The sequence below is a fragment of the Miscanthus floridulus genome, chromosome 8 (genome assembly GCF_019320115.1).
Source record: "Miscanthus floridulus cultivar M001 chromosome 8, ASM1932011v1, whole genome shotgun sequence".
Taxonomy (NCBI): domain Eukaryota; kingdom Viridiplantae; phylum Streptophyta; class Magnoliopsida; order Poales; family Poaceae; genus Miscanthus; species Miscanthus floridulus.
In genome coordinates this window covers 169228274-169252469 of record NC_089587.1, presented here as the reverse complement: position 1 = coordinate 169252469, position 24196 = coordinate 169228274, and the positions used below count along the sequence as shown (strand labels likewise).

General features: G+C 46.5%; 2 pseudogenes; both read right to left on the bottom strand.

Moving 5' to 3' along the window:
- Window positions 1-433: 433 nt before the first annotated feature.
- LOC136470154 (monooxygenase 1-like) lies at window positions 434-18164 on the bottom strand (annotated as a pseudogene).
- A 4871-nt stretch (window positions 18165-23035) lies between these two features.
- On the bottom strand, window positions 23036-23688 carry LOC136473964 (uncharacterized; annotated as a pseudogene).
- Between the last annotated feature and the right edge of the window lie 508 nt (window positions 23689-24196).

Genomic DNA, 24196 nt, shown 5'->3' with positions numbered 1-24196 from the left:
CTATAATTTAGAATCCTTTATTCCCAATACGGCTGTAGCGTGCTCCAACTTATGCTCATTAATTTTCTTGTAATGTAATTCTACGATGCTTCATGCTTGGAAATAATGATATAGCCGTTCGTTGCTCTTAGTATAAATTTTGATTTCGCACAACATAAATACAAACCGTTTTCTCTCTCTTTTTGTGAGTGTAATGAGCAACTGCTTCATTTCAGAAACAAACTGACGATAAAGACTTGATCATTTGCTTTCAGTGTAGTGGTGAAAATGCAAAGTAAAATAAAAGGGAAAAGAAAAAAATTACATGCATTGTTTCATCTCATCTAGATGAAGCTTATTGTGGCATAATTTCTTGTTTGACACATAAATTCTTCCAATATCCACATGGCAACTGATGAATGCCATAATGTAGTAGGAAATGCATTCTGGAGTGCTAGAGGCGACCGCAATCATAGTTGGCGTGCCTAAGCGACCGATTGCCTAGGAGTGCCAAGACAACGATGCAGGCAAGCTTTGTCACCAGCGACTTGGCACTCCCCAGCATCATCCCAAAGATAAAGGACTCGAGACACTAATGCCACCCTTAGCCTCCTCTCTCGGACATACTCCTTAATCGCGACACTGTAGTCGCCGGCGGCGGCTCGTGACAGCGATCGTCCAAGCACGACGGCGTCCTCAAGCCCCGATGCGCCGCCCTGGCCGATGAACGGGCCCATGACGTGCATCGCATCGCCTGCGACCGTCACGACGCCCTTGTAGAAGGTGCCGAACGCGACCTGCCATGGAGGCCAGTACCTGATGCTGTTCACGACGTTCAGGGTCTCCGGATCAAAGTTCCGCAGCATCTCGATGATATCAGAAGGGCAATCTTTAGCTCGTAGCTTCTCTAGCACGGAATCCTTCGCGGCGATCACATCATAGGTCATCCTTCCTGGATGACATCATTGTAAGCACTAGTTAATTACCCTATTCAGCTAGCAGTTTGTCTTGTACTAGTTCCATAAATAGTAAACATTTATTTATATATACCTGATGGAGGAATAGGCGTGAGTACCAAGAAATGAACTAGATTGTCGGTTACTGGAATTCTGCCGACAAAGAACTTCTCTCCTTTTAATCGCAGAAACTCGGTACTAAATGGATGTCCATGTGGATATCTAGTGAAACCACAAAAAACCTTGTGATGGATTGTTTTGGACGCAGACAGTCCTAGGTACTTGGCTACCACCGAATTTGCACCATCACATCCAATCAGGACCTACGCGTCGAGATCAATAAAAAGTTTCAAGCAGAGAAATAAGCAAAAAGAGAGGAATCTATGCCCATTGCATTCTTGAATTTGATCAGACGCATGGTTGTGGAGAACACCTTGGCCTTGATAATGCAACCATCAACTGTAGTAAGTATGGCTCCATGGGTACCAGGATCTTGGTGGATCGCAACCACGTGGCAGCCGAAGCGGAATGCTCCTGAAGGTAAATTCTTGGCCATTGTCTCGATGAGATCCTTCCTTTTCAAGCATCGGAGTTCCGTCCTAGCCAAATCAACATTGGCCAACTTAATTAGTGCCTCTCTCTATTTGTGTCATAGGAAGACAACTACGAGAACTCGATCTGGCTATATAGTTATGATTTTTTTTATTTTTTAATACATTTTTATATAGAAATAATACCATGTGGACGAAATCGTCCCATAGACAGATATTATTTTTGAGATTTAGCAGATCCATGGTACTCTTTTGTCATTTCCTTATGAAAATGTATTAAAAAGTCATATACTTTCAAAATAAATAGATTCTTAGAGTTGTCTTAAATCAAACTTTTAAAACTTTGACGGAATTTTTAGAAAACCCCATCAAGATTAATGATATCAAATTAATATCATTAGATATACTGGATAATTTATTTTTATAATCTGCTTATTTTATGTCATGGATGTTGTTACTTTTTCTGTAAAGTTAATTAGACTTAAGATAGTTGACTTGCACGGATTAGAATTCATTTATTATTTGGGAACAGTACGCATATTGGAAACGTTGTACTAACCTGAGTGGTAATAACCTGTTAGTCTTGTTGTTCCTTTGCTGCCACACGTTATGATACCTGAAATGTCAGTGTAAAAGCAAGCATTATTGAGTCCCAAAAAAAGGCAAACATACTGATTCTACTACTTGTTCCCTCTGTTTGATGCAAAGTTGGAACTTCTGATCTGCAGTTTGATACTGAATTGTCGCTTTTCAATTTCATGCCATCCGAAGCAATCAAAATGTAATTTTAGGAGAAGTTATCAGGATCAACAAGAGTAGTTGAGAGAAATCCTTGTGTAGTGGTTATACTAGCTTATTAATTAGGAGTACGAGTAGAAGCTAGTATTTGTAAGGGTACAAGCTTACGCCGTGACGAGATTGGCAGTTTCCCTGAGCTCTGCAGCCACTCCAAGTTGCTCCAGAACTCTCCATCCGTTGGCATGGATACCAATTGCAACTCCATCTGCTCGTAAGGTCTCAGATTTCTCCAGCACCAGACTAGCAATCCCTTTCCTATATGCAAGTCAGTAAGCAAATTGTTTTGTTGGTCAGAGCTACTCAAGAAACGGAAACTTCGGCAAAGGTGAAGGTTCGACGTAGAAATAAGACTTTTTTTTTTGATAAAAACGGGGGGAAGAGCTTCCCCACCTAGATTATGTATTGAAAAGCAAACTCCAATCAAATTGTGGAGTTCGCACCAGAGTTTCCCTTTTATGTACCCAAGAATTAGCTCTTCAAACTTGAAACTTTATATTTTAGGTAAATAGCTGATATAAGGGTTATCGGCAAAACAGATACCCTTAGGCCCTGTTTGGGGTAGCTAAGCTTCACTAGTGACGTCAGTTTTTGGGTTTTGGCTTCACGAGCAGTTTTTTCGATGAAGTTAAACTGTTTTCGTGACCCTATTTAGCAAAATAGCTTCACATCATATACCAGAAGAATCAAATGACTATACCGCCCTTGCTGTTTTTTTCTTTTCTCCGTTTTTTTCACAATCTTCCTCAAGGCGGCTGCTCTTTCTTCCTCGTCGTCGGCTTGTCTCGACGTAGATACCCGCTCGGAGCTTGCCCCATTGGCTGTGCCCCGGCAGTGGTGTGACCCACGCCCCTAGTCCCGGCGGACGCGTAGGCTCTCTCGGCGGCCGCGCCCCTGTGCCGCGCAGGCCCTCAGAGGTGGCCGCGAACCACGGCCCGGTGCTGGTGAGCCCTCTACGGCATCTGCGTGTGTGCTCTCCCTGGCGGCCTCGTGCGTCTGAGTCTGAGCCCGAGCAGGCCGCGCCCTCGGCGGCCGCGAGCTTTGTGCGCTCCTTCCCCGAAGGGCACATGCGGTATTCGTGAATAGTGAGCCCATATGGGATAAGCTATTTTTTCAGTTTCATCCCACCTCACCCCTTTGTGAAAGAAAAAAAGCTTCACCTATGAAGTTGTTTTTTTTAAGTGTTTGACAAAAACAGCTCACAACAGCTTATGAAGTTGTTGATGAAACTGTTGCAAATAGTCTTTGAAACTCAACCACACAATACATGACAGTCGCCGCATAGAAAATGAAATATACAACTATCTGTGCGATCCTACAGGGGAAGGATTGAGGGAAAACCGTGATATGGAGCAAGTGCACGCACCGGTGAAGGGTAAGAGCAGTGGCAAGGCCGCAGATGCCAGCGCTGACAATAACAATGCCATGGGCTCCACGTCTCCTTCCTTGTTTACTCTCCCTCTCCCTCTTCCTCTAATCCTCTATGGCCATATATATGCACCCGGGGAGACGACCTCCCCGTCAGAATTAACGAGCAATTAATGATCGCATGTTCATGGGTCGAATTCTTTATGGCCGGCAAAGCGGCGATCAAATGAGAAATCTTTAGCATGACGCAAGGTTGTGCTTGTGCACATGTACATTTCTTTTGACTTTTGAGCTAGGATACCCCACTGCTTTGCCGAAGTGCCGTACCAGTATCACGATACGTATCTGTATCAAGGAAGTATCAAAAAAATCAAGCTAAAAAATAAATAAAATTAATCTCGATACTTCGTCGTGAACTTGGCATAGCACGGGCGCCCTAGGATGGCGTGGTAGGTTCCCTTGAACCCAACAACCTCGAAGGTGAGGACCTCCTTGCGGTAGTTGGAGGGGGTGCCGAGGCAGACGGGCAAGTCGATGCGCCCGAGGGGTCGCGTGCGTTTCCCTGGCACGATGCCGTGGAAGGGCGCGGCATCGCCTCGGAGCCGTGATTGGTCGAGCCCTAGGAGTTCTAGGGTGTTGGCATAGAGGATGTTGAGACCGCTGCCTCCGTCCATCAACACCTTGGTGAGCCGGGTGTTGCCGATGATCGGGTCGACGACGAGTGGGTACTGCCCGGGGTTTGGGACTGAAAGTGCATCTAGCCCTTTAGTGGGTTTTGGATGATTGAATGACAACGTGATTAAAGGACTAACCCGTTTGCTAAGTGTGAACAGGTAATAGGTTATCTCACAGGTACTTAATGAAAGCCAAAATGACGTGTTATTGTATAAACAATCTAGTTCAAGCACAAGACAACAATGCAAATGGAATTCATGTGAAGGCTTATTTCTTGTGGGATTTCCATGTACTATGTGAAAGCAAGCTCATGATTATTAGTTAATGAGACATAAGGGATTGCATATGGAATGGTCTCATATTTGAAGCTTGCTAAATTAAAATGAAAAAGATAACAATACATATGAATGGATGATTCAACACAAGATGTGACTTGATGGCTTGAGATGGTGAAGATAGCAAGGAAAGGCTTCGAGGTACTAAGCAAGGGTGAAGGGCAAGCGACGGCTTGGCGGCCGAAGAACCTAGCTAGGGTGAAGAAGAAAGTACTTGCATTTAGTTGAGGTACTAATCAAGCTAAGATGGTCATATTGATGTGAAGGATCAAATCTATGATGAAGTATTTGATGGAAGTGACTTGATACATTTGGGATTATTCAAACTTGATGAATGGAATCAAGTCACATGCTCAAGATGGCTATGCTCAAGTGAAAAGATCAACATCAACATGTTAGCACCCTTACTTGATGAAGATTGGAAGGGACGGCATCAATTCAAAAAGAACAACTCAAGTGGTACAAATTCATATTTCCATTTATCTTGAGTTTAATAGGTATGCCGTACTATTAAGAGGGATGCATCATGTTGATAGATAATGTTTCATAAGTGCTCAAGCCAACCCATGTGAGTTTTGAGTATTTGAGCGACAAAAGTGCTAACTGATTTTTTGCTGGTCTGGCAATACCGGACGTGTCCGGTATTCATACCGGACGTGTCCGGTATTTGTCCAGCAGCTGTAAAACTGTTGTTCTCGGGTTGGTTCATCGGGAGTTCCGACATAGGTCGGGAGTTCCGACGGTCGGGAGTCCCGGCATGGGTCGGGAGTTCCGATGTGTCGCACTTCGACCGACTTGGAGGGTTCACTGTCCTGGTCATACCGGACGTGTCCGGTATTCATACCGGACATGTCCGGTATGGATGACCAGAAGCCAACGGCTAGTTTTCAAAAGCCGTGAGGGTCGGGAGTTCCGACGGTCGGGAGTTCCGACATATGTCGGGAGTTCCGACACCTCACTAACTTTAACTCAGTTACATGTTTTTCAAAATTACTGAGGGTCGGGGGTTTCGACTTGAGTCAGGAGTTCCGACGGTCGGAAGTCCCGGCGTTCTTCGGGAGTTCCGATGCCTCACAACTTCACTGTAACTTAGTTACCGTTGGCACAGTATGAGTCATACCGGACGTGTCCGGTATGCATACCGGACGTGTCCGGTATGCATACCGGACGTGTCCGGTATGCATACCGAACGTGTCTGGTATTGCAACGGCTATAAAATGGCTAGTTTTTCAAGGGGGCTATAAATACCCCCAAGCCTCCACCTTTGGAGGCTGCTGATTCTGCTAAGATAGACACACGTTTTTGAGCCTTGCCAACTCTCCTAAACCCTCTCTCAGTGAGTGTGTGATCCAAATTGCAAAATCAATTTATGGGTTAAGAGAGAATTTGAAAAAGAGAGCAAGCCACCACTTGAGCACTTGTGCATATTGTCAATCTCGTGATTCGCATTTGTTACTCTTGGACTCTTCAGTCCTAGACGGCTAGGCGTCGCCGGAGAGCAACTGAGAGATTGTGGTTGCTTCGGAAAGTTTGTAACGGTCGATTCCGCCGTCTCGGAATCAAATTAGTGGAAGGAGGAAAAGGAGTTGGAAAAGACTTCAGCTAGAGTGACCTTCATGGTACCCTCTAGGGCTGACCTTCGCTGGGTCGCCCGCAGCCCCCTCAACGGAGAGTAGGACTCGAACGAGTCCGAACTTCGGTAAAAACAAATATCGTGTCTAAATTCGCATTTCATTTGATATTTGTGTTGCTCTAGCTATTCTGCAGGTTCTCTGTGTATTTTGTCATCTCCATTAGGTGCCTGCAGTTTGGTTTGAAGATAGAAATCGAAAGGAGCAAGTTCGGGGCCGATTTGCAGAAATCGTGTATACCGGACACGTCCGGTATTCATACCGGACACGTCTGGTATTTCCTGCCTACACTGAAATTATTTATTCTCTGTTCTAACTTGGTGTTGCAGGGTTGTAGCTTCTAGATATATTCTTTATACCTTGTTTACTTTGTGGCTAACTTGTGAGGGGTGGTAGTACTCTTAATTTGGAGTTTCCATTTTGGAAACTCCCCTTTCTAATTGTTTCTGCTTTTAAAGGTGTTAATTTTTAGAAACGCCTATTCAACCCTCTCTAGGCGGTATCCTAGGTCCTTTCAATTGGTATCAGAGCGAGGTTCTCACCTAAAGCTTCACCGCCGTGAGAAAAGGATGTCGACGCCTATCGAGTTGGAGCTAGTGCTTCTCCAAAATGATGGTTCAAACTTTCTACCTTGGTCAATTCATGTACTCAATGCTTTTAGACATATTAGTCCTATTGTTGAGCATATTGTGTTTGCAAGCATACCTCTTCCTATAGTTGATTGGAGCAACTATAAGAATTTATCAAAAGAGGAAGAGATATGCGTGCAACTCAATGCTCAAGCTATTAATATCATTTTAAGTACATTGAGTGCAGAGGTTCAAGATGAGGCAATATTCAATGGACAACCACCTCCGGAGAGTGCTCATCTCATTTGGACCAAACTCGTTGAGTTATATGGAGAATCCAAATGCGATGATGCACTTGAGGTCGAGTCAATGGAAAGTATGTCCATTGTGTCTTCATGCAGCAAAGAAGCCTCACAAGACCTCTTGAGCACCGAGCCGGAGCAAGAAGTGCAAGCAGCACATGACGTGCTGTCTGCCTACACATACCGGATGTGTCCGGTATGCCTACCGGACGTGTCCGGTATGGCCGAGGCAGCAGACCAGCAAGCAGCTGTTTGCAGCGATGCTCAAGCCCGATGGCGAACAAGTGATGAGTCAACCTCAGTATCTCATGATACTCATCACTTGTGTCTGATGGCCAAGAAAAGCAAGAAGAAGAATAACAAGAAAGATCAAGAAAAGGAGAAAGCACAAGTAGATGATCAAGATAAGAGTGATGTTCAAGTTGAAGACAACTACAACCTTGATCATCTCAACCATAAAGACAAGTTCATCATCATGAAGATAGTTGAAAAGAATGATGAGCTTGAAGAAGAGATTGAGAAGCAAGAGCAATCGCTTCAAAATCAAGAAAAGTTTCTCATCTCCAAATTGCAAGAGCTAAAGGCAATAAATGAGAGGTATGAAAAATTGTCAATTGAGCATGCTTTAGTTACTAACTCCTCTTCTAGTGTTTCACAACTAGAGAAGGAAAACTTTGAGCTCAAGGCAAGGCTAGATGAACTATCAAGCAAGTATAATGAGCTACAAGCAAATTATGTTCATCTAAAGTGCTCTCATGAGGAAGTAGTAGAATCAAGCATCATGCTTGAGGTGGCTCATGAGGTTGTGATTACATCGGTAAAATTCTCTCAACCTCTCATACATCCGCTCACTAGTACACCATCTCAATTAAATATTTCTTGTACTAATGAATGTGCTACTCAAGCAAGCCAATCTTCGATTGAGCTAAATCTTATAGAAAACATAGAGCTCAAAGAAGAAGTGCAAAGATTAAAGAAAGATGTGATTCGGTTGAAGGGTAAGGAGAAAGGACAACCTTCTCAAGATAACCGTGATAACATGGTGAAGAAGCTTGAGAAGGGTTCAAACCTTGCTTCCTCCAAAGCCCAACAAAAGTATCACATCTCAAGCAAGGCCAACACAACCAAGAGCAAGAAACATGGAAAAAGGATGTGCTATGGTTGTGGATTGTATGGACATGAGTGGGCTATGTGTCCACACAAGAGTTGGCCCGACAAGGTTGAAGCCGCCAATCAAAAGGCTTCTACCAAGGAGGCCAAGCAAGTGAAGAGTCATGGACAAAGTGCTTGTCTCATGAGCAAGAAATTGGGGCATCCTACCAAGAAATGCCCAATGTACAAAGAAGCAAGAAAGGAAGCCCAAGTTGCAACTAGAAGATGCTATGGGTGCAATGAGATGGGCCACAAGGTTGATAGATGTCCATACAAACAAAGCAAGCATAGAGCACACAAAGGCCGCATATGCTATGCTTGTAGAAGAAAGGGGCATCTAAGCCATGAATGCCCAAATGGTAAAACTCCTAAGCCAAACACATTTGTTTATAATGATATGCTTAGGAAGACCACAAATGGAGTGAGCACTAGTAAGGTGATGTGTTCACCACAAACTAATGCTAAAGCCATTTGGGTGCCTAAGCACTTATTGACTAACTCAAAAGGACCCAACAAGAGTTGGGTACCAAAGTGTGCTTAGGTTAATGATGTAGGTACTTGGTGATGAGATGAAGGCTTCGGGGTGGTTGAGCAAGCAAATTGACAATATTCACTCAATCTATCAACCAATTCTCATCATAATCTCTTATATGGTTGACCCAAAGATAATTCAATGAACATATCATAGATTTCATCCTCACCATTGGTAACAAGTACCTAAACCTTGTAGGATAGCCACTTTGTTTGTTTCATGTTCTATAGTTCACAAATAGGTACATTTGTGAAATAATGAAAGTGGCTAATAAGATTCAATTAAAAGGAATTCTACTTTGCCATATGATGCTTTTAACGGCTCTCTAGTAAAGCAATTCATTTGTTGAGATGCAAGTTTACAATAAATACTAGAGCTAAAATTACATGCAGTGAATTAATTGGTTCTGTTCTGCACCTATCGGACGTGTCCGGTATTACTTCCGGACGTGTCCGGTATGGCCAGGGACAGAAAGTCAGTGTTTCTGTTCTGTGTATTCCGGACATGTCTGGTATACTACCGGACATGTCCGGTATTGCATGGACCAGAACACTAATTGTGTTGCAACTGAGTATTCGATCCATACATTTTTCATATATCCCTAACATACTCAGAAGCTCGTGTTTTATCAAATCTAAGTGGATTGTGAGCATCTCTTAAACTCACTTTTAAATATGGCAATCTTATTTGGTTCATGGTCAAAATGAAAATTGGCTCTCAATTTCTTATCAGAATAAAAGTGCTTGTTGAAAGTCATTCAAAATACTTGAAGCACTTATTTAGGGGGAGCTAAATTTCTATTTTGCACCATTGTGGACTAACAAATTTATCTAGCACTCTTTGTAGTCCTTTGGATGAAAAATTGAATTTGTATCAAGCATGATTACTTGGCAATCAAGGTCAACATAAAGATTATCATGCCATGTGTCTTCTTAGTGGTATTCTTGTGGGCTCAAGGCAAAGGTATGTTTTTACATACATGTATTGTAAGTGCATCTAAGGCCCTTTACATGTTAGAATGTGCATTTGTGTGACATAGGAGAGATGTTTTTCAAAACCCATAACTAGCATGTGTAGGTGGTGTGAATTTGAAAAACTATTTGAATCTTGGTCTTTGCGACCTAGCCCTGTCATGTGGTGATTATAGCTCTCCTTGATTGTTTGATCTGCTAATCACACATGACATGGTCTTCTTAAGTCCACAATCTACTTTGTCTCACTTTATCTCTCTCAAGCAAGCAAATTATTGATTATGCCATATATTTGGAAAAGAGAAAATCATTTTACGGCATTGGATAAGGAAAGTGATGATACTCGGATTGGATCAACATTATATACCTTTTTGGACTAAGAAATAACAGAAAAGGGGATTGGAAGAGAGAAAACACATTTTGGAATAAACTGGGCCAGCCCGTGTATACCGGACGTGTCCAGTATTCATACCAGACGTGTCCGATATGAGCGGGACTATAAAAACAGAAGTACCCCTTTGGCCTAGACTTGTCTGTCTCCTTCTAAACAAACCAGCCGATGCCCTTCTTCCCACCTAGGGCGACCAAGGATTTCACCAAGGAAAAGAGATAGAGGGAGATTGCATTGGAGAAGGCTTGGATCAAGGATTGAAAGCCCGTGGATTTGGATTTCACATCGCTCTCTCTTCTCTTCTCTTAAGGTACCCTAATCACGGACCTCGTCTGATCTACTTGGTCAATACATGATTTGAAAATTCCTTCGGTCAATATGCTGCATTAGTGATGGAGAAGCAATGCCCAAAGTTTGGTATTAATCCGTGTTGGTTTGAACCAGGGAACCCTAGTTAGGGTTGCTGGTGGCCCATACCGGACGTGTCCGGTATTACCCAGCAGAGCAGGCTCTCTACTTCCTTTGATTCAATGCTATCCTAGAATTGTAGATTAGGCACAATTTCTTCTGTATCTATGTTTTGCAAACCTTGTGACAATGGTGTGTCGAGGTGATTGTAAAACCTTGGATAAAAGAATCTGTGTCTAATTACAATTCAAGAATAAGCTATGGGCATGTATCTAAAATTCATTGGAAATCTTTGGATATAGGACAGCAGCCATGAGTGGACGACAGGAGCCAAGGTCCAAGCACAGGCATGATCCAGCACTTGAGAAGTACAAGAAGGCAAGACAGGATATGCATCCTAGATTTCAGCCAACCAGCAGGAGGTCCACCAGGGCTACCTCTAGTGCAGCAGCTCAGTATGCAGAGGGGTCCGGGAGCTCTTCTTCTGACACAGACACTGATGAGTTCAGAGTGGAGTCTAGAGATGAAAGAAAGAGGAAGAGCACTGATAGAGGATCAGATGGTGACAGCTCAGATGAGGAGCAGGAGATTGAGGAGGAGGAGTCAGTTCCTCCAGTTCAGCACCAGCCTGGTCAGGGGATGCATTATGGTCTTCTTGAGACACGTCTGCCCAATGTGCCCTCCTATGTTCCCAGAGTTGACTACAAGAGAAAGGGTATGACCAGGAAGGCTAGAGATGAGCGAAGGGTTGATCCGAGGAGCTTACCTAAGGTTCAGTACGATCACCGCTTCCAGACAGCCTTTCACTTGGACTTCTACTCCAGTGTGATTCTTACCAGGAACCCAGTAATTGCCAGGTCTCAGTGGATTGACTGGCAATATATTAGAGAGTTGCAGAAGGCCTCAGTTGATCATGCTATTGCCATTTGCCAGAGCACAGGAGTTTATGAGATCATGGAGTTCCAGCATGACTGGAACACAGAGGTAGTAGCTCAGTTCTATGCTACTCTGTTCGTTGAGGAGGATGAGAGGCGGATGCACTAGATGCTTGAGGGCCAGTGGTATAGTGTTGACTATGATGTATTTGCCGCCCACCTTGGCTTCTCTGAGGATGATCTCCAGAGGGACAGGATCCACACCGAGCAGGTATTACCCCCTGAGCAGCTCGCATATATGTATCCTCCTGGTGGTGAGAGAGGAGCTGTGGGGAAGGTTCTAGGTCTTCACCCTACATACAGGTACCTAGACAGGATGTTTAGGAAGACTATTGACTGCAAGGGTGGAGACAAGGGCACCATTGCTGATTACTCCATGAACCTACTCCACAAGATGGCACCTGATGCTTGGCCCTTCAGCGTGTTTGACTTTATTTGGTCCGAGATCAGGAGTGTTGGAGAGAGGCCCCTCAAGGGCTGTGGTTTTGCTCCTTATATCATGCATATGATTGAGCAGGTGACAGGGCACACATTTGAGTATGATAAGATTCACAAGGCCCTAAAGATTATTGCAGATTTGCCTGAGACAGGGTTACCTCCAGCAGGACTAGGAGGAGCAGCAGCAGCACCAGAGGCAGATGCACCTAGGAGTGGTGCACCAGCAGGAGCTTCACCTTCACCACGTGCTCCTTCACGTTCTACTTCACGCCGTGGCAGTCCTCCTTTGCCTATCCGCAGGCTTTTCAGCTCCATATTTGGGATGTGCCGTGACATCCAGACTAGGCAGCAGAAGGAGAGGGAGGCTAGGAGGAAGGACACTCGGACTTTGAAGCAAATTGCTTCTAATCTTGAGCTTGATCCTCCTAGGTCTCCTCTATCAGATGAGGCAGCTAGTGAGCCTAAGACTGAGGAGCAGCAGCAGGCTAGATATGATAGAGAGTATGTTGAGTTCATACAGCGACAGCAGCAGCAGCAGGCACCTGAGCACCCTGACACTCTACCACTTCAGGCTCGTGTGCCTACTCACTCTTAGCCACGTCCCAGCACTACCGACGACTATGCTTTAGATTGGTGGAGTGACTTGACAGGTGGTGGCGGCTACTACGGCTCTGGTGGCTACGACCCATCTGGTGCCGGTGGTTCTCGTCCGGCTGGTGTTACCCGCTCTGATGACAAAGATGCTGGGAGAGATGATGATGATGATGAGTGATGCCAGAGATTTGTGACAGCTTGTAGCCCCTTTGTCCTTAGTATGTCATTGTTGGACCTTTGTGGTGATAGATGACAAAGGAGGAGAGACTGATTAAAGCTTCAGGATAGTTTCATTTGCTTATCTTTGTACCTAAAGATATGTACTGCAGGCTGTAGTTTGTTTTTGAGCTTCATTGATGTATCTTGGATTTGAGATAGATTGTATCATGTGAGAGATGAGACTTACTTATGCTTTATCTATGTATCTCTTGAGACATGATCTTTATCTATATATATCAGTGGTTTCTGGACTTGAGAAAATTTGTAATGAGTGCTATGTGTGAATTACATGTGTCATATTTATTTTCATAAGGACTATGCATGCTAGAATGAAAATATTTGATGTGATGCCTTTATATTTATTCTTGTATGATATATCTTGTCATATGCATCATGGTTTCTCTTTGTCACACACACATGCACTCCACGGATGCAATGATTTAGGAGGAGTCTCCTATTTGTTTTAGTATGTGCAATTGACATTTGAGGTCATTTCGTGGATTCTAATCATAAGCACATATTAAGGGGGAGCCTCTCATAAATCATTGAACCCAAAAGTTTAAATGTTTATATCATTTTGTAAGCTTTAATCAAGTTGTCATCAATCACCAAAAAGGGGGAGATTGAAAGTGCATCTAGCCCTTTAGTGGGTTTTGGATGATTGAATGACAATGTGATTAAAGGACTAACCTGTTTGCTAAGTGTGAACAGGTAATAGGTTATCTCACAGGTACTTAATGAAAGCCAAAATGACGTGTTGTTGTATAAACAATCTAGTTCAAGCACAAGACAACAATGCAAATGGAATTCATGTGAAGGCTTATTTCTTGTGGGATTTCCATGTACTATGTGAAAGCAAGCTCATGATTATTAGTTAATGAGACATAAGGGATTGCATATGGAATGGTCTCATATTTGAAGCTTGCTAAATTAAAATGAAAAAGATAACAATACATATGAATGGATGATTCAACACAAGATGTGACTTGATGGCTTGAGATGGTGAAGATAGCAAGGAAAGGCTTCGAGGTACTAAGCAAGGGTGAAGGGCAAGCGACGGCTTGGCGGCCGAAGAACCTAGCTAGGGTGAAGAAGAAAGTACTTGCATTTAGTTGAGGTACTAATCAAGCTAAGATGGTCATATTGATGTAAAGGATCAAATCTATGATGAAGTATTTGATGGAAGTGACTTGATACATTTGGGATTATTCAAACTTGATGAATGGAATCAAGTCACATGCTCAAGATGGCTATGCTCAAGTGAAAAGATCAACATCAACATGTTAGCACCCTTACTTGATGAAGATTGGAAGGGACGGCATCAATTCAAAAAGAACAACTCAAGTGGTACAAATTCATATTTCCATTTATCTTGAGTTTAATAGGTATGCCGTACTATTAAGAGGGATGCATCATGTTGATAGATAATGTTTCATAAGTGCTCAAGCCAACCCATGTGAGTTTTGAGTATTTGAGCGACAAAAGTGCTAACTGATTTTTTGCTGGTCTGGCAATACCGGACGTGTCCGGTATTCATACCGGACGTGTCCGGTATTTGTCCAGCAGCTGTAAAACTGTTGTTCTCGGGTTGGTTCGTCGGGAGTTCCAACATAGGTCGGGAGTTCCGACGGTCAGGAGTCCCGACAAGGGTCGGGAGTTCCGCGTGTCGCACTTCGACTGACTTGGAGGGTTCACTGTCCTGGTCATACCGGACGTGTCCGGTATTCATACCGGACGTGTCCGGTATGGATGACCAGAAGCCAACGGCTAGTTTTCAAAAGCCGTGAGGGTCGGGAGTTCCGACGTAAGTCGAGAGTTCCGACGGTCGGGAGTTCCGACATATGTCGGGAGTTCCGACACCTCACTAACTTTAACTCAGTTACATGTTTTTCAAAATTACTGAGGGTCAGGGGTTTCGACTTGAGTCAGGAGTTCCAACGGTCGGAAGTCCCAGCATTCTTCGGGAGTTCCGACGCCTCACAACTTCACTGTAACTTAGTTACCGTTGGCACAGTATGAGTCATACCGGACGTGTCCGGTATTGCAACGGCTATAAAACGGCTAGTTTTTCAAGGGGGCTATAAATACCCCCAAGCCTCCACCTTTGGAGGCTGCTGATTCTGCTGAGATAGACACATGTTTTTGAGCCTTGCCAACTCTCCTAAACCCTCTCTCAGTGAGTGTGTGATCCAAATTGCAAAATCAATTTGTGGGTTAAGAGAGAATTTGAAAAAGAGAGCAAGCCACCACTTGAGCACTTGTGCATATTGTCAATCTCGTGATTCGCATTTGTTACTCTTGGACTCTTCGGTCCTAGACGGCTAGGCGTCGCCGGAGAGCAACCGAGAGATTGTGGTTGCTTCGGAAAGTTTGTAACGGTCGATTCCGCCGCCTTGGAATCAAATTAGTGGAAGGAGGAAAAGGAGTTGGAAAAGACTCCGGCTAGAGTGACCTTCATGGTACCCTCTAGGGCTGACCTTCGCTGGGTTGCCCGCAGCCCCCTCAACGGAGAGTAGGACTCAAACGAGTCCGAACTTCGGTAAAAACAAATATCGTGTCTAAATTCGCATTTCATTTGATATTTGTGTTGCTCTAGCTATTCTGCAGGTTCTTTGTGTATTTTGTCATCTCCATTAGGTGCCTGCAGTTTGGTTTGAAGATAGAAATCGAAAGGAGCAAGTTCGGGGCCGATTTGCAGAAATCGTGTATACCGGACACGTCCGGTATTTCCTGCCTGCACTGAAATTATTTATTCTCTGTTCTAACTTGGTGTTGCAGGGTTGTAGCTTCTAGATATATTCTTTATACCTTGTTTACTTTGTGGCTAACTTGTGAGGGGTGGTAGTACTCTTAATTTGGAGTTTCCATTTTGGAAACTCCCCTTTCTAATTGTTTCCGCTTTTAAAGGTGTTAATTTTCAGAAATGCCTATTCACCCCTCCTCTAGGCGGCATCCTAGGTCCGTTTAGGGACATAATCGGGGTGGTCATCCCGATCAAAGGTGATTACCTCCTGAGACCAGTCGAGGTACCGGGGAGTGGCCACCTTAACCGAGAAGACCTCCCAGCGCTCCCTCTTTCGCTGACGTGCCGTGAGGCACGCTGAAGGCCCGCCAAAGATCATGAAGGCGTTGTACACCTTGGGGAACCCGTCGTCCTTGTCGTCGTCCCTGTCGCCGGTGCCCTTCTTCTTGGCATCGTCGTTGGGGAGCCCGAGCTTAGCATAGTAACGTCGGAGCATGGTGCACTCTTTGAGGGTGTGTTTCACTGGGCCCTGGTGGTAAGGGCAGGGCTTCTTAAGCATGTCATCGAAGAGCCTAGGGCCTCTGGCAGGGCCTCAGGGATTCTTGCAATCTATGGCTGCGATGAGACCGGCCTTGAGGACCTCCTACTTCCCCTGGCGACCCTTTTTCTTTTTCTTGGGGAGGTGGGGGGCCGAGGCCCCGGGGGCCTCGTCCCTCCGCTTCCCTTTGGCGTCGTTGTCGGGGAAGATGGCCCCGACAGCCTCTTCGCCCGAGGCGAAGTTGGTGGCGATGTCGAGGAGCGTGGCCACCGAGGTCGGCACATTCTGGCCTAACTCTTGGATTAGGTCTCGGCAGGAGGTGCCGGAGAGGAATGCCTGGATGATTTCTGAGTCGCCAACGCGGGGCAACTCGGTGCATTGCTTGGAGAAGCATCGGATGAAGTCTTGGAGAGACTCGTTCGGCTTCTGGCAACAACTCTTGAGGTCCCAGGAGTTCCCGAGGCACACGTATGTGCCCTGGAAATTCCCGACAAAGACCTTTACCAAGTCGCGCCAGTTGTGGATCTGTGAGGGAGGGAGGTGTTCAAGCCAGGCTCGCGCTGAGTCTGATAGGAACAAGGGGAGGTTGCGGATGATGAGAAGGTCATCGTCCACGCCGCCTAGCTGACAAGCTAGGTGGTAATTGGCTAGCCATAGCTCGGGGTTGGTCTCGCCGCTGTATTTTGCAAGGTTGGTCGGTTGCCGAAACCGGGCTGGGAAGTGAGCGCCGCGGATGGCCTTGCTGAAGACTCGAGGGCCTGGTGGCCTAGGAGAAGGACTATGGTCCTCCCCACTGTCGTAGCGACCACCTCGGTGCGGGTGATAGCCTCAGGCGGGCCCCTCATTGTCATGGCGCTGTCGCCTACTGACCACATCATGGTCGCCCTGCGCCTTGCGTCGGTCACCGAGGTGATCGTGCACCCAGAGGGCCTTGTTGCCTATCGGTGCCCGAGCAGGCTCGGGATGAATCGAGGCCGCTCTATCCTACCGAGGTGATGCCGTGGGTAGTTCTGAGGTGCCTCCGCGCCATCGAGAGGTAGAGCTTTCGGCCTGCTGTACCACGGCGGTCTCGAGGAGGTCTTAGAGCTCATCGTGGACCTGTTGCCCCTCCGTGGTAGAGGGCTCGGGCATAGTCTGGTGTAGCATCGTCGCTGCCGCAATGTTCTGGCTAGCGTGATTGAAGATAGGAGGTTGCTCGCCCCCTTCGTCGTTGTTAATGCGGCGATTGACGTCGTGAGCCCTCCGCCGGGCTGCTCCGCCATCACCGCGACCCCGTTGCTCCTACTCGAGAGTGTCTTAGAGCTGCTACAGAAGGAGTTGGTCTTGTTCGACCTTGGCCTGAAGCTCATGGAGCTACTCCAGGTCCAGTCATTGAAGTTCCTTGAGGGCAAGGTTCTCATTTCGTGCTGCCTAGGGCTCGATGTGTGGAGGTGCGGCGTCGCCTACCCCCTCGGGAGGCGGGGAGCGAGAACCTGCCCCTTCGTCCTCATCGCCCATGCTCGGCATCCTGAGCTCAATGTGGAAGCACTCATGAGTGGGGTCATAAGTGCCTTCATCATCGGAGTCAGAGTAGCCGAAGCAGTAGTCGCTCGCGGCCAAGAAGCGGCGCATGGCTTCAGGGTCGCGAAGCCTAGAGAAGTCCGCTCCGGCCCATGCCTCATCCTCCTCCGAGGAGTTAGCGTGGGTGTGGGTCGGTGTTGTGGTGATGAGGTCGAGGGCAAAACGTTGGTAGCGTCCTGAGGGCTCCGCGTGAGCGGAAGCGTAGGCAGAAGCATAGGCGGCGGCATTGCTCAACCCGAAGGGGTACGGGGATGGTGCCATCGCCGGGCTTTGCTCTACCGGAGTTGACTCCTCAGGAGGTGGCGGGGCAGAGCTTGATGACGGGGTGTCGCTGCACACCACCGGTGTCTTTCCCTTGCCCAGGCTTAAACTGGACAGGTCCCCAACCAGGGACTCCATACCAATAGCCCTAAGCTCACGCGGTGTTAGGGTGGTCATGCTCGCGTCGTGCCTGGTGAGCGCAATGAGAGCGGTGGCCCGGGCGCCGTCTGTGCCTGGGTTGCTGGTGCATGATGTCGTCATCGGTTGGTGGGGCTCTGGGTGTGAGGAGTACCATATCATACTCACGTCCTAGAGACATGAACTCTAGGCTCCCAAACTAGTTCACCGTGCCGAGACGCAGTGGTCGCACGGGGTCTGCCATCCGGAACTTGTTGGGATGACTAAGCTGACACGTAGTAGATCCCCTACCTAGCGCGCCAACTGTCGGTGTTTTGGACCGGTGAGCCCTCAACCAACTAGTGAAAATATACTGTGTGCCCCTAATCCCAGATGGTGATGCAAAGAGACATAAGGTTTATACTGGTTTAGGCAATAGGTGCCCTACGTCCAGTTTGATAGAGCAATCTTGTATTCCTTGCACCGAGGTGCTTGCAGTAGGGGTTTACAAGCAGGGCGAGAGAGGGAGCTAATCCTAGGTCTCTACGTAGTGGTGTGAGTTGCTTGTTCGTGTGTCTGTTCGTGTTCTTGTGAGTTCGTCCTCTCTAGAAATGGCCCCGGTCACTCCCTTTTATAGTTGAAGGGGGGGACAGGGGTGATACATGTGTTCGCTATGTGGCATTTTGTGAGCGGAGGCGGTATGTCCGAGCCCTACAGCTCGTCACTATGGTGGCATGGTCGATGGAGCGGTCTTGTCCTCGGTGTACTAGAGCGACGCGCTGGTCACGCCCGATCCTGTGCGACGTGGGAGCTCCTGTGATGGCCTGACGCAGGGCATGGCGCATACTGTGAATGACGTGTCGGTCGCTGTATGTTGACAACGTAGAGAGCCGAGGCCCAGTCGGTGCAGAGGCCAAACCATTGTGGGGGGCTCGGCGGGTGCGAGTCTCGAGGCTACGGGGGTGTGGAAGCATGTAGCCAAGGCTCGGAGGGAGCAGTTGGTCTTGTACGCTGATTCTAAGGCTACACGGACCCGGACTTGACTCTCCACGCCACGCCGTCCTTGGAGCAGGTGGGGTTAGGCAGCACAGTGCCGCATGGGCATCCGTCGTGGGCACAGTGCCGAGCACAACGGCCGGTAACCCCTGCCCCGTCCTGTCCCGGACGGCATGGCGTCAATGTGACTCACGTCTCGTCAGCCATTCCGCTGTGTTGAGCCGTTGTTCGGCTGGTATCGCAGGAGCGGTTGAACACGTTAGTTGGACGTGACGTCCTGTCAGAGAAGTTGGTCAAGACGGAGGCGACGAGGTTGTTGCCGAGCCGGCCTCGAGCGAGGCGGAGAATCGATACCTCATCCGAGGCCTTGCGTGCGGGGCCTCGAGCGAGGCGAAGAATCGGTACCTCGTCCGAGGCCTTACGCGCGATGTCTCGAGCGAGGCAGAGAATCAGTTTCTCGTCCGAGGCCTTACGTGCGGGGCTTCGAGCGAGTCGGGGAATCGGTTCCTCGTCTGAGGCCTTATGTGTGGGGCCTCGAGTGAGGCAGAGAATTGGTTCCTCGTCCGAGGCCTTACGTGCGGGGTCTCGAGCGAGGCGAAGAATCGTTTCCTCGTCCGAGGCCTTACGTGTGGGGTCTTGAGCGAGGCGGAGAATCGGTACCTCGTCTGAGGCCTTACGTGCGGGGCCTCGAGCGAGGCGGAGAATCGGTTCCTTGTTCGAGGCCTTACGGTTTCATTTTGGGCCGAGCCCGCTTCGGGTGAGCTCAGATATTATTCGAGGTGGGTCGGGCGATCCTGCCAAGCCTCGGATAAGGTGGGGGTTTACCGGTGGTTATCTCTTAGCTTTGATTTTGACAAGGTCTAAGTGATTTTTTTTAGTCCTTGCTTAGGGGACCCCTTTTTATGGTACCCGACAACATGCTTCTAGAAATTCTTATGGCAAGACAATAGAGGTAAATTTGTCATTACCGTTGGAGTTGTTTGTTTACTAAATTTGTTATTTATGCAACTAAAGTCCTATTGCATTTGTTTGTGTATATCAAAAGGCTACCTTTTGAACACAAGTGTCCTACCACAAAACTCAGAGAAGGGAAGAAGGCCACCCAAGGTTGGTGTGCAGATAGGTTGGCAGACTGGCTAAAGAAGAATCTAACCAAAGGTGCAACTGACTGCAGGGACAAATTGGAGGGTGACTATGGCATTAAGTTGAAATACTCCAAGGCATGGTCAGGTATGAAGGTATCTTTAGAGCACATCCATGGTAAATATGAGGAGAGTTTTCAGTTGCTTTTTAATTGGGCTGCTCAAATTGAGAAAGTATCCCCTGGTAGCTTAGTAGAGATAGAGTTAAAGAAGATTGGCACCAAAACAGATTCAAGAGGATGTTTGTTGCTCTTAGACCATGTGTGGATGGATTCTTATCTGGTTGCAGACCTTTTATTGGGGTAGATGCTTCCTATTTGCACGGTAAATACAGGGGTCAGCTAGCTTTAGCTATTGGTGTGGATGGACACAATTGGTTGTACCATATAGCTTATGCAATTTTTGAGTCAGAAACTAAAGATAATTGGAAATGGTTTCTGCAGCAGCTGCATAAGGTTATAGGAGATGTTCTAAATCTGGTTATATGTACAGATGCATGTAAAGGACTAGAGACTACAGCGGGGTCTGTCTTCCCACAAGCTGAAAATAGGGAGTGCATGAGGCATTTGTATTAGAATTTTTTGAAGAAGTATTCTAGTGAGGTGTTCACTGATCACTTGTACCCTGTAGCTAGAAGCTACACACAAGGGTTGTTTCAGTGGCACATGAAGAAAGTTTTTGAGTTTGCACCTAAAGCCATTGAGTACCTTGAGGAGCACCACAACAGGATCTGGTATAGATGTGCATTTTCAGAAAACAGCAAGTGTGACTACTTGATAAATATTGTTTTAGAGAGCTTCAATGCACAAATAAAGAAGTTCAAAGGTCTGCTACTGCATGAATTAGTTGACAGAATCAGAGAGCTGATCATGGAGAAGAGATACACTAGGAAGATGCTTGCTAGGCAGTGGACAGATGGAATACTCTCAAATGTGATGAAGGAGCTCAACTTGATCAGCAATAACCTCAAAGTGGTCAAGGTATCAGTTAGTGATGTTGATAATGTAGAAGTGACCATCTTGGATGAGTGGAACAATCAGAAAAGATAAACAGTTGACTTACAGAACCATAAATGCTCCTATAGGGAGTCCTAGTTGATAGGGAAGCCCTGCAAACATGCTTTGGCATGGATCCTGTCCAACAGAGGGGTAAAAATTGAAGATTTTGTCCATGAGTATTACTCAGTGGCTAGGTTCAAGACAACCTATGAGGACATAATTGAACCTATCCTAGATTGGTCACAATGGCCTGTTGTGGAACTTGGATTCAAAGTGTATCCACTGTTGCCTGGCAGAGGAGCAGGAAGCCCAAAGGTTCAAAGGCAAAGAGGTTGCTTGGAGAAAAGGGCATCCAAAAAGAAGGTCAAATGTAGGAGATGTGGAGATTTTGGCCACTTTTCAAAAACTTGCAAATAGGCAGAGATTGAAGAAGATGGTGAGAGAGCTCCACCATGGAACAAGGCTAATAAAAGGTATGTTTCTGTGCACTAAATCTGTCTCATTGTTTTCACTTCACAATATGTAATGTCACCTTTAAAATGTAGGAAAGAAGCTCCAATAGATGCAGTTGGTCCCTCCCAAGCCAAGAAACAGAAAGTTCAGAAGAAGAAGAAGAAGGGCACACCAAAGAAGAAGAAGACACCCATCAAGAAGAAGCTCAAGAAGGCTACAGCCGACCCACCTACTACTGTTGTTAGTAGCCTTAGGAGGCTAGTCTATGAAGACTAGAGCTTGTCAATAGCTTATGATATGCTTTTGTAATAAAAAGAGAACTTGTATGCTGCTACTGGTATGCTTTTGTAAGATTAGCAGTTGAACCTTGTTGTTTGTGTAACATTGTAGTTGGATTCCTGGAACCTTGTAGTTAGAATGCTAGAACCGTGTATGGTTGTGAACCTAGTATGCTGTTATGTTGATTTAAGTGGTTGTGAACCTCATATGCTAGTGATTTGTTGATGACAGAAGGCCCATCTGCTCTGTAAGATTAGCAATTTTCCCCGCTTTGCTCCATCCATTCTCTTGTGGTGCCCCCTTATATCTAGTCCACCTAAATCAACTTCATCATTGTCGGTGGATAGAGGGCTGCCTACCAGGAACTGCTCCCAGAAGGAGTCGATGATGCCTGGAAGGCTCTGAGTCTTGTCGTTGTTGTACATGGTCTCATCAGTCTTGATGGGGGCACTGTCATCACCTTCTGGCAGGGGAAACTCAGGACCAGGCATCTCAAAGGCTCTTCCAGGAATATTGACAGAGTCTTCATTTACCAAGTCTACCAGATCTAAGAATTCTGGAATACTGATGTCACTTGAGTTTGCTGTTATAGGCTTTGAAACAGTAGGCACAACACTCATGTTGGGCACTTGGTTAGACGACTTGTTGTCCAGCAAAACCGGGCATTGGATTTTAGGAGCCACTGAAGGAGAACAGATGGCTGATAGTCCAGAGGTTGCGCTGACATACGGCAAACCTGAGTTAGCTGGAACCTCTACAAGGGTGACCCCAGAATTTCTTGTTGACGAAGAACTCACAAAAGCTTGAGCAGCTGGCATATACTGGTCGTGTTCTAACTGGTCACAGCCACAGCCAGGAATTCACCTGCTTGTATCTGCTTTTCACCCTGGAAGCTATAAAATCATCATATAAACAGAACCACAACCAGTTAGAACCTACAAAGGAGGAGTTGCTTAAGCTTCAGAAGGACAAGGAGAATAGTGACAATATAATATCAAAACTCAGGCAAGAGCTTTCATTAGCTCGGGAATCTCATAAGACACATATTCAAGAACTGGAGAGTAGTGCTTTGAAGGCAAGATGTCAATTGATTCAACAGAACACATTTCATTTCAATTCAATTCTAGGATAACATACATACACACAGTCACACATTAGCTAACCCACACTTACATTAGCTGACTAACATACATTCTAGCTGTTCACTTCCACATAACAGCAACAACAAATGCACCAATTAGGACACCTACAAAGCCAAAAAAAACTGGCGATACAACTGAACAATCAAGCACAATATGGCATTTCTTCGTGTCCAGCTCAGGCTTTGGCTCAGCAGGTTGGACCTTCAGTTTCCACAGATCAGCTACAACACTATCCATGGTTTGCTTCAACTCTTGCAATTCTTCCTTCAACTCGGCATAACAGGCAGCTGATGTCTCCTTACCAGTCTGCAACCGGTGTTCCTTTGCTTCCAAGGCCTCAATCTGCAACTCAGAGCAGATGAAGCCGCATGTACTATGATCATCCTGCACACAAAAATGCATTAATCAGAGTAGCATCAAGAGACACAGTGAGGTCAACAATATCAAGAATCCTAACCTTAATGTTGTACGGGCAAGTGAGAAACCACTAATCCTTTGTCGTCGGCTGCTTGCTCTGGATCCGGACCAAAGGAACATGGCAATAAGGGCACTCCCTTCTGCCGCTTGCCGTCGCGCTCGAGCCCGTCGAAGGTACCTTCATCGGGCTTCCAGTCCACTGCCCGGCCATGGCTTCAAAAGCTCGGCGCAGCCACGGAGCAGAGCCAACAGACCAAGAGATGGGGCCACGGGAGGACAGCTTGGGCGCAGGCGGCAGTGGAGTTGGGTGGCGGCGGCAGTTGACTCGAGCACGGGTGCGGGCTCTAGGATGCTGGCGGCTAGGGTTAGGGTTCCGCCGCCGTCGCCTCGTCGGGAGGATGAGAGAGTGAGTGACAGAGTGAGCGCGAGGAGGAAGAGCAGACTGAGATGGGGCCACAGGCGCACGGGGCGTTCAACTTCGAGACGGGGGCAAATACGTCCATACAGAAAAGTGAACAGTACGCATACGCCTACCAGTGGGCCCAAGCAACTGGAAGACATAAAAATGACAAAACTTAGTGAAACATTAAATTATAATGGTAAATCTTAAAATAGATAAATTTTAATGGTACATCTCAAAGTTCTGAGAATGTAATGGTACCAATCCAAATAACCCCTTTTGAATTGGCGAGGGACACACACCGGCCGGTGGTTGGCTTTGCTGGAGTCCATCCCTTTAACAGCAAGGA